This window comes from Mus caroli, chromosome 3, assembly GCF_900094665.2.
Source record: "Mus caroli chromosome 3, CAROLI_EIJ_v1.1, whole genome shotgun sequence".
Taxonomy (NCBI): domain Eukaryota; kingdom Metazoa; phylum Chordata; class Mammalia; order Rodentia; family Muridae; genus Mus; species Mus caroli.
The window spans coordinates 50,600,917-50,611,765 of NC_034572.1; the positions used below are offsets into that span (position 1 = coordinate 50,600,917).

General features: G+C 39.2%; 1 pseudogene; it reads right to left on the minus strand.

Annotated features, from left to right (window-relative positions):
* Positions 1 to 1,880: 1,880 nt before the first annotated feature.
* On the minus strand, positions 1,881 to 8,472 carry LOC110291634 (annotated as a pseudogene).
* Between the last annotated feature and the right edge of the window lie 2,377 nt (positions 8,473 to 10,849).

The window sequence follows — 10,849 nt, forward strand, 5'->3', positions numbered from 1 at the left end:
TCCCGAGTGCTGGGATTAAAGGCGTGCGCCACCACGCCCGGCTCAAAGCTCTTTAAGAATTACCCACTACCACAAATCTCTGACACTTAACAGTTGGGAGGTAAGTTTCAGAGTAATGTAATTTTAACTTCCATTTACATTCAGTTTAATATATTACTACGATGTTTATGTCACAATGGTGCGTTCCAGTGTTTACAATTTACAGTTTCAATTTGTACATACATAACTCACTAATATGAGGGACAGCTCTTGCTATTGTAAACTATCCCTAAGAAGAAAAGTAAACCTCCACCCCTCATAAAACTATAAAAATGGTTAAACAGGTTAATGAAACATGGTTTTTCATATTTGAGCTGCTTTCTAAATATCAGCATGTAACTTTGCCTATTTAATGTATGACAGCTACAACTTTATTCACTGAGAAATTATGCATTTATTTTCTTCAACCACTTTTTCACTTTATCTCAAAAAAATCCTTGACTTGCTATTTTTAGTCTGCAAATGCTAAACTGTACTTTTAGGGGCAAGCCAAAGAAAGATGATAAACATTGTAAACAACAAAATTCCCCAAATTAATGTTCGATTTTTTTCCTTTAGACCATTTAAAAGGTCAGTTACAGGGCTTCATCTTTCTTTCCTTTTTCTTTTCTTTCTTTAGACAGAAACTAGTGAGAGNTAGAGCCCTGGATGGACTGGAACTGAGACCCACCTGCCACGCCTCTGGAGGCCAGGGTTGGAGATTTATGCCCCACACCCAGAAGCACTATTTCATTTTTTTACACCAATACAAATAAATGACTGGCAGGTCAGTACCATCCTGGGACCTAAAATTCTAATTGAGTAAAAATCTTTCAATATTCCATTATGTAGCTTCCAATAGTTATATGATTTGATTAAACTGGTCAAAGTGGTAAGAAACATACCGTCCAGTAAACAGTTAGTCATTTTGCTTTTGGGGGGAAGACAGTCCAAGAACAGAGACTAACAAACAATAAGAAAAAAATTAAAAAGGAAAAAAAAAGTCACAGGGCAGTTTAAACCTCTGAAATCTATTTGACCTATCCAGAATTTTCAATTTTTTTTTCTTGAATAATCTCCGTTCTTTCCTTGAATATCAAACTGATTGGTAGTCACAGCTTCACAAACAATCAGAGCTTTATAGCTTGTTCATACAGTACAGTATTAGTAATGTCAAAAAACAAAAACAAAACAAAACTAAATTCCAATTTACAAAGAAAATCTACTCAAGAGTTACATTCAGTTTTGAAATCATTTACTAACATGACAACAAATTTGGCTTAAAGCACTTTTGCACACACTCAGACCCAGAACAGACTCCCTAGCCACTCATCTACTTTGCAACACAAGGCCATTTAGTCAGAGATAGCATTCTTCAAGCCAATCTTTAAATAGATTTAAAAAAATAATTTCTAATTTTTACAGAAATGTTTCTTCAAAAACTATTTTCTTTCACTCCCTCATCTCCTATACTGAAGGGTGTATAATGTTTTTTGTTTTCTCTCCCAAGTTAAATCTGAACCGTCAAAATTGATTCCAGGCAGAAAATTCCTGCAAATTAAAATAAAAAACAAAAATAGAAAAATCATATATATATATATACACACACATATATACATACATATGTATGACATATATATGAATTCTCCAGCATTTGAAAATCATTTAGAGATGAATTGTGGGCTCTTCCTACTCGCAATGTCCAAATCCGTAACATTTAGGACACACTTCCCATCCTTTCCTGGCCACTTCCTCCCCTCTTCCCATCCTTTCCTGGCCACTTCCTCCCCTCAAACAGTTCAACAGAGGCTCAAGTTTAGTGGGAAGAGAAGCTTCGGAGTAGTTTTTGTACAGCTTTGTTTTTACTTTGGTGATCTGGGTGGCACGCATTGCTCTTTCTCATTTCGTCGAGTCACTCCCTGAGGTGTAGCCCTATGGCTGAGCTGGCGTCTCTGTTCCCTGATTTTTCCAGCCGCTCCCCTGGGAATGGTGTTGCCTCGGAAGCCAGAATGATCCTTACTAGCCCTTGTTTCTGGTTTCTCATGCGGCTTCTTAACAGGTTTCTCGGGAGCTCCGTTCTCTTCATTTCTGGTGGGAGATACTGCATTGGACCGGAGTTCCCGCAGCGGCTGTACGAGAACTGGAGATGGCTCTTTAGGAGGCTTCTGNCACACTTCAGCATAGCTTAACTTTCGAGGTTCCTGTAGGGCCACAACTATAGGTGTATTCATGTCACTATTTCAAGGTAAAGCAGTATTTGCCCTTGATGGCTTTGTAGTAGTTGGAGAAGACACTGGTACAGTTACTGGACTGAGAATGTCCTTTGGAACAACGGAATCCTCCATTTGATCCTTCTCTTGCTGAGCTGTGCTTAACATAGGAGGCTCAGCTGTACACGGAGGACTAGGACTTATGCTGAGTGGCACAAAACTGCAGTCTGTCTCTCCGACCTCTGCAGGCACTGGGCAACTAACTCTCACGTCCTCACTGTCCTTTTCTCTGTAGACACCTTTAACGACCCCAGACATTCTATTCTCTGGCACTCTCGATGAACTTCCAGGTAAAGGAGAAAAATGTGTAGCAAGTAAGTCAAACTGTGGTGTTGGAGCCTTGGCTTCAGTTGCTTCAGGTTAGGGTCTTGGGATCCTGTCCTCATCCCTTCACCTTCGGCCTCTGAAGAGAGTTCCCCTGACTCTTCCAAAGTCCCCATTCTGTTCCATCTGTAAAATGGGAGCCTCCTTTGGAAGATAAGTTTGTTCCTGGTGCCCTGTTACTGTTGGGTTATGCCATTCAGAAAGAAAGATCCTTGAACTAGATCTGCTCAATGGTCCACCCCCCCCCCCCAATGACACAGAGCCCTCTGTTGAGTGTTCTGGACCACTGGATGACCTAAAATGAGGCTTCACACGATTTTTTGGGAATGGTCGGCCCATATTCATAGCAGCAGCATTTGTTTTGTAAGATCCTGGTGAACTAAAGCCATTCACAAAACTACCATTGGGAAAGGGAGCCAGGGGTGTTTCAAAGTAAGGTGCAGGACTTGGAGACCAAGACTGAGGCACAAGACTATACACTGAGTACTGCTGAGGATTATACACTGGTTCCATGAAGACTGGTGAGGGATATTGGGTAGGAGTCTGAATAGGTTGAGTATACATTCTAGACTCCATTAATCGATAACCATTCTTAGCAAAAAGTGTATTGATGGCTTTTATCCTTGCCGTGATTGGCTTGCCCTGAAATGTTTTAACTTCTTCTCTTAAGTATTTAAAAGCCTGCTGTGCATCTGTGTCTGACTGGACAGTGATGTACCAGTTGCTGTTGTGTGTAAACGCATAGCTTATTACTTTGGGGCAGTTTTCATTTTTAAACAAAGCTTTCACTTCCTCTACAGGCGTTGTCTCGGGAATCTCTCTGAGAATCACAATATATCGCTTATGACTTGGTCTCGCCTTTTCTCCCTTCTCATCAACTTTTACCATGGGGGAAGATCTCAATACTTCAAGAACTAAATCTGTATTTGTAGTCAATTTTTTTATTTCTTCCATGTTGGCAACTGTCCATATTGGGACAAACTGATCACTATCCATTTGAGATATCAAGTAAAGGTCCTTTGATAAATTTTCTAGTGAGAAACAGAATTCCAATTGTTTTTTTTTCAGACATTCTTTTAAATCTTCTGTAGAAATTGTTGAACTCCTTTTCCAGAAACTTCATATAGTTGGTAACTCAGGTCTTCAGGTCCTAAGATCATTCCATCAGCTGACTCTTCAATGTCTGCAGTATTTCTTGTGGTTTCACAAGATGGAGAATACATTACTTCATATTCCTTACACATATCTTCTGAAAGTTCTGTATTGCCCTCAGGGTGAGATCCAGATGTGACTGCAGTTTCATGCCAAGAGGGTTCAGTTACAGGATTGCCATCTGGATTTCCATAAGGGATTTCTTGCCATACTTTGGCATTAGGATTTAAACCAGTGCCTTTAGATGTCACCTGCTCAACGAAAAGCAACATGTCTGCTTCTGCTCGACCCGATCATTCATGCTGCTGCTGTGACTCCAACTGGCTCCCAGGCCCGGACCGGTCGGTAGGATGAGGACACTCGTCTTGCCCCTCCACCCAGCAGTGGACCTGGCTCCTCCACCGCTGTCAGCCGCTGCGCCCTGACCCGCCCAGTCCTGCCTCCCGGGGAAGCAACAACTACTTCCGGTTCTGGAGACAAATGGCTTCCAGGGCGAAGGAATGCTCGACCCCCCACCCCCTAGTGTGCATTGATCTGGCTGGCTCTTCTCTAAAGTGTGTGGCTACTGTGTTGCTTGTGGGTCAAAGCTTAGGAGGCCATGCTGGGCTGTGCAAAATGCTCACTGACGCATTTGTACTTTCTACCAAAAAGCTGACCACCGCACTCTAGAGGTATATTCTAAGAAATGTAATTTAACAAAAAAATCATTTATGATCAGAATATTCTGTGGTACAAAGAATATTTAAATAAAGTCAAAACAATAGCCTATCATCAGGAAGCAGCCATTCTATCAGAGAGAGACAAAACTAAACACATGTTATCTATGGTTAACTAAGAAAAAAGATAGAGTAAAAAAGTAATATAGATGGTTTGGTAAACCATCTATATTCGTCTGTTTACAAATACCATAACAAAATGCCCGGGGCAAGCTATGTATAGAGGGAAAGGGATTATTTGGTTCACATTTGGTTTATTAGAATACTCAGTTTACGATGAGGTGACCTGATTTGTTGGACACTCGTGAAGGTGGTAGATAAGACAAGATCATATTACCAGTGGGAACAGTTATATAGCTAAACAGAAAGAGAGAAATCAAGGAAACCCCGATTCAACCTTATTTTAAAGAAAATGTCCCTCTCAAGAAAGTAAGAAAGAGAGCTGAGAACAGTCACATGAAAACTACCTTAATTCCTTTCAAGGGCATACCGCTAAGGACTTCCCACTAATTCCAGCTTTCGAAGACTCTACAGTTTCCCAGTTAATCTCTAAAGGGCCAACATTCACCACAGCCAAATACATATACAACACCATCAAACCTAGGAAGTAGTTAACAGTGACGTGTTCCTCGGCTTGTATCACCATGTAGGCACACCATCAGAATGGGTCGGATAAGAGGATGCCAACATGAGTTTATAAAGTAGGTCATGGACATGGGTTGCAGTCAGGAAGTCAGAGACCCAAAGAGGAGACTGGAAGAAAGTTTCTAAAAGAATGGCAGCACCTTGCATTTAGAAAGAAAGCGGTAAAGAGAGTACCTATACAGGTACTCTGGCAAAATCAAAAAAAAAAAAAAAAAAAAAAAAAAAAACTCAGTGATGAGAAACCATGCCCAAAATCGGGGTCCAAGGAAGGGAAAAGATGCAGCTGCTGAGTTGTACTTAGAACCAATCACAAAGACCAAAGATGCTAGGAATCATCAGGGAGAACGCAAGTGAGGAAGAAAGCTACACCAGCTTTGAATGGAATCACAGTCAGTTGCTGGAGAGTAGGGATTGATTCTGATGGCCAAAGACAAAAGTGAGGACTCAAGCCAGGACATGTGGCCAACTCAGCCCAACAAGCTTTCATCTTCTCCCCTTAGCCGCCAGGACATCTCCCTCTGGGTACCTCCTCCTCTTTGTCCTTTTCTTACCTGTTCCTTTCTCTGTCCCTGCTCTTAGAATATTTAGATTCTCTATTCTTCCTTTGATCTCCCATCAACTCCTTTCCACCCCATACTCCCTTCAATCTCTGTCTGCCTCTCTCTTAACTGTTCCAAGTCTGCTATTCCCTACTACCTCTCTTATCAAATCACATTTCTTTCTATTTATTGCAGATATACAGTGAAAAGTTTAAAAGTCCGTACTTCAACTTTTAGACAGATTTTCCCTCTGAAGGCTTTTTTTATTATTTAAAACGAATTGTAAAGTTAAATGCAATTTGATTATATTCTTCTGTTCCCCAGAGGCCTTCCAGATCCTTTTGCCCTCTCTACTCACTCAATGTTAATTTATTTCTCAAAAAACAAAAACCTATTAAAACAATAAAGCACTCCAAAACAAAAACAAAATAAAAGCACATCCCAAAAGAAAACCAACAAAACAAACAAAAACATCAACTCTAACCAATTCAAACCACACACACATACATACACATTAAAAACTGTGATCAACTGCTCCTGAACATGAGGCCTGTCCTGGAGTGGTTGCTATAACCAGTATCACTCCACTGGGAAAACTGATTTTTTTTCCACCTGAATCTCAGTATAAGGGATACTTTAGTTAACTTTTATCTCACTGACTAGGTTTCATCCATTCATTCATTCATTCATTCATTTTAAAACATTTAACTTAAGATAAAACAAAACCTATCACATCAAAGTTAGACAAGACAAATCAACAAAAGAAAAAGTACCCAAGAGAAGGCACAAGAGTCAGAGACCTACTTGCTTCACACCTCAAGAATTCCATAAAAATGCTAACCTGGGAGTCATTATATATGCATTATATATAATATATATAATATTATATATAATGCATATAATTATATATGCATATATATGTATATATAATTATATATGCATATATATGTATGCATATATGCAGAGGACCATGTGCAGACCCATGCAGGCTTTGTGTATGCTAAGATTCAGGTTCTGTGAGTTCATTTGCTCATGTTAATTTAGAGGGCCTTGTTTTCTTGGTGCTGTCCACCCCCTCTGGTTCTTAACACTCTTTCTGCCTGTCTACTGTGAAGTTTCCTGAGCTCTAAGGGGAGGGATTTGATAGAAACATCCCAATTAGGACTGAATGCTCCAAGATCTCCCAATCTCTAATTCTCTGCATAATTTCAGGCTTTGTGTCTCTATATTTGTTTGCATCTACTACCAGGGAAAGCTTCTGTGATGACAGCTGAACACGGCACTAATCTATGAATATAGCAGAATATCATTAGGAGTCATTTTATCACTACAGAACTCTTTCTGTGTTTTTAGACCGGTATCACTTGGTTTTGCCCTAGATCCTTGGGCTATCTAGTCTCAGGTTCTTGGTTACCCAAGCAGTTTTGGATATGGGTTCTATCTTGGGGACTGGGCCTTAAGTCAAAAGTTATTATGCCACCATTGCTCTAACATATCTTGTAGTATGCCTTTGTAGATAAAGTTTTTATGGCTGGCTTGGCGTTTACATTTATCTTTATACAGTGCACAGAGTACATTTCTGTACTAAAGATGCAGTAACACGGGAGTGAAGGCCCTGTGTAAGCACCAACTGGATGTTTCAATCTTCAGTGAGTTGTGCATGTGTGGTCTTTGGCAACGTTCTCCAACTACACATTCCATAGAGGCATAAAATCCAAAATATATAAAAAACTTAAGAAATCAGATATTAAGAAAAAACACCCAATTAAAAATGGCATACAGATCTAAACAGAGAATTCTCAAAAGATGAAACTCAATTGGCTGAGAAACACTTAAAGAAGTATTTAAAACATACTTAGCCATCAAGGAAATGAAAATCAAAACTACTTTGAGATTTCATCTTGCACCTGAAAGAATGCCTAAGATCAACAAAACAAGTGACAGCTCCTACTAATGAGGATGTGAAGTAAGCAGAACACTTCATCCATTGTGGGTGGGAGTGCAAACTCATAAAGCCAATGTGAAAATTAGTGTGGTACTTTCTCAGGAAGATGGGTATCAATTGACCTCAAGATTCAGCTATACCACTTTTGGGAATACACCCAAACAATGTTTCATCCTACTACAGAGACACTTGTCAACCATGTTCATTAACAGACTATTAATAAGAATAAATTAGAAGCAACCTATATGTCCCTCAATAAAAGAATGAATAAAGAAAGCATGGTACAGTTATACAATGGAATATTACTCAGCTGTTTAAAAATTAAATCATGAAATTTGTAGGAAAATGGATGGAACTAGAAAAAAATCATCCTGAATGATGGATCCCATATTCAGAAAGATGATTATGGCATATATGTGCATATTAGATATGGACTCAATGATACCCAAGCTATAACTAATAGATCCACAGAGGGCTGATATACTGTAAGAGACTAGAGGGAACTGATAGATCTGGTTATGAAAGAAAAATATAATAATAGATACCTATGTATAGATTGGGAGGAGGCTGGAATGGGAGAATCAAATGGTCAGGAAGAGGATGGGAAATTATAGAAGGGAATACAGGGAGAGACATCTAAAACTAAGGAACATTTGAGGGGTAATTTAAAAACCTAATACAGTAGAAACTTCCTAAAATATATGAAGGTGATCTAAATAAAATCACAAAATAATGAGAGAGACAGAGTCCCAATTGAACATCTTTTGTCACTAAATGAAGCTCCCTGTACTGGAATTGGACTACATATAAATGAGGTGTTGGCCAAAGAGGCCCCATGGAAATCTCCAAACCTCCAAGGCCATGTACCAAGACTGTATGTTCTTTTCCATAAACTCTTAGAGAACATTATATTTGTTTTATCTCTTTCACTCTTCCAAAAAAAATGATAAAAGCAAACCAAATTTGTTTCTTGTAAATTCTTGTCAACCATAAGATTTATTTTATTTCATATGAGTTTTTGCCTCCATGCATGTTTGTACACCATGTGAGTGCCTGCCTGGTGCCTGCAGAGGTCAGAGGATGGTTAATGATGCTTAACACTGCATTTGTGGATGGTTGTGAGTCATGATGTGGGTACTGGCAAGTGAACCCAAATCTTCTGCAAGAGCAGTAAGTGTTCTTAACTGCTGAGTCATTGTTCCAGATGCCAATTTTCTTTTATATACATATGACTTCCTCTGCCCCCACCAACTCAGGCTGTTTCTTAATACAAAAAATAATAATGTTTTTCTTGCTTTTCATATATCCCAAGTCACCATTCTAAAAATCATGACGAATATAGCATTCTCTGTACATTATTATGTTGTATATCCTTTCCTCTCATTGACTCTCTGTGTCTTCATTACTCTGGAGATAATGAAGATGAAGATCTGAGCCCCTGTTATTACTGCTGATAACTATGCCCATCAGGCTAAGTATCTGTGAACATCAGAGAGCATTTGATCCAATAATATTAGATCATTGAAGTCATGGTAATAAGAGTAATCGTCAAGCCAGAGAAGGTTAGTGGGCTACCTTTCTGCCCATAACTAACTGAGACTTAATTTCAGTGCAGTAAGAGCTCATTCCCAAACTATAAAAGACAGGTCAACTGCCTTTACTGCATTCCTTGCTCACTCAAATCCTCTAGTATTCTCTGACCTCTGAATCTGAAAATGCCCTGATGTTATCTATTGCCTGTTATCAACTCAGCATTATCAATCTGGAAAAGAAAAACAGCCACAGATTTGAAGAATATATTACCTACTTAGAGAATTTGCACCAAAGAGGCAAACAGCTGGCTCATGGCTCCACTAATACCACTCTCTGCAACGCAAATGGGAAAAGTTGTATCTCAAACATTCATCTCCATTATTACAGACCCTTTTTGTCACTGTATTGGGAAAGCATCACTAAATGTTAGAGAAGTAAAAGGATAGGTCTGTCTCCCTGCAGACTCTGGGAACTCAACTTACATCAAGCCTTCTGAAATATTCCTAACTCTAACTAGCAAAATCACTTATGAACCTCAAATGTATGCCATTTATATGATGGACTTAAACTTTCTCTTGATGTCTAAGACCCTTTGGGGACTTAGAATGCTGACCTTGGGAGGAGAATAGAGAAGAGAAACTATGGAAGGATTAGGTTAAAGACCAACTAGAAACAGTGCAGCCAGACAACAAGAGATCCTAATTCCTGGGCTCTAATCTTAGCACCAGGCTCCATCCCCACTTCTGATGGCAGCAGTTCACTTTTGTATAACATGATTCTCAATTTGAAGCTATGTTCAAGTCTCTCTCACTGAAGCTTCCCTGAAAATCACCTGGTAAGAATTGTACTTGATATAATACCTTAATTCAATACTATTAAGTTAGCACTAAGGATGCTATATTCCAGGGTTAATGAACCCAGTTTCAAATCTCACAGCTAGTACCTGGTCTGGTAGTGTCTCAATAACAGTGAGGCTATTACACAGCCTTTACAGTCAATCTTAGAGCCTCTTGTCCAATTATCTCCTAACAGGATTCAAGATAATCTCAATTATTCCTTTTCACACCTAAGTAAGAAAGTACTTTTCTATCGAAGTTTTGTCACAAGGTTGTAAAACTGTTTATCTGAATAATTACCTTGAGTGGAGGCTGGTGTGATGGCTCAAAGGATAAATTACTTGCCATGTGAATGTCAAGATTAAGGTTCCTATTCTCAGAACCCACATAAAAGCCAAGCCAAGCAGGCATGGTGTCCACCTGTAATCTCAACACTGGGAAGACAAAGACAAGGAATCTCTGAAATAAGCTGGCCAATGAAACCAGCCAAACTCACTGAGCTCCTGGTCCAGTGAGAGACTGTCCCTTAATAGAGACCAATTAAAGAAGGTTATATGTCAACTCTGGGCCTGAACATACATCTGCATACATATGCACCTTTTGCATACATGTATGTACATCACCCACATACAAACTCCAAAAAAATCAAAAACTACCATCAGTTAACATAGGCTCATATTTCTGAGAAACAATAAAAACCATTTCAATACTTATTTTTTATCTTAAGACTTTGTGTATGTGTGGTGTGTGGTATGTGTGTGTGCACATGCACATGTGTGTGCAGCCACACACTCATATGTGCACATGCCATGGTATGCATGTAGAGACTAGTGTATAACTCTGTATAGTCAGTTCTTCCTTCTACTTTTAC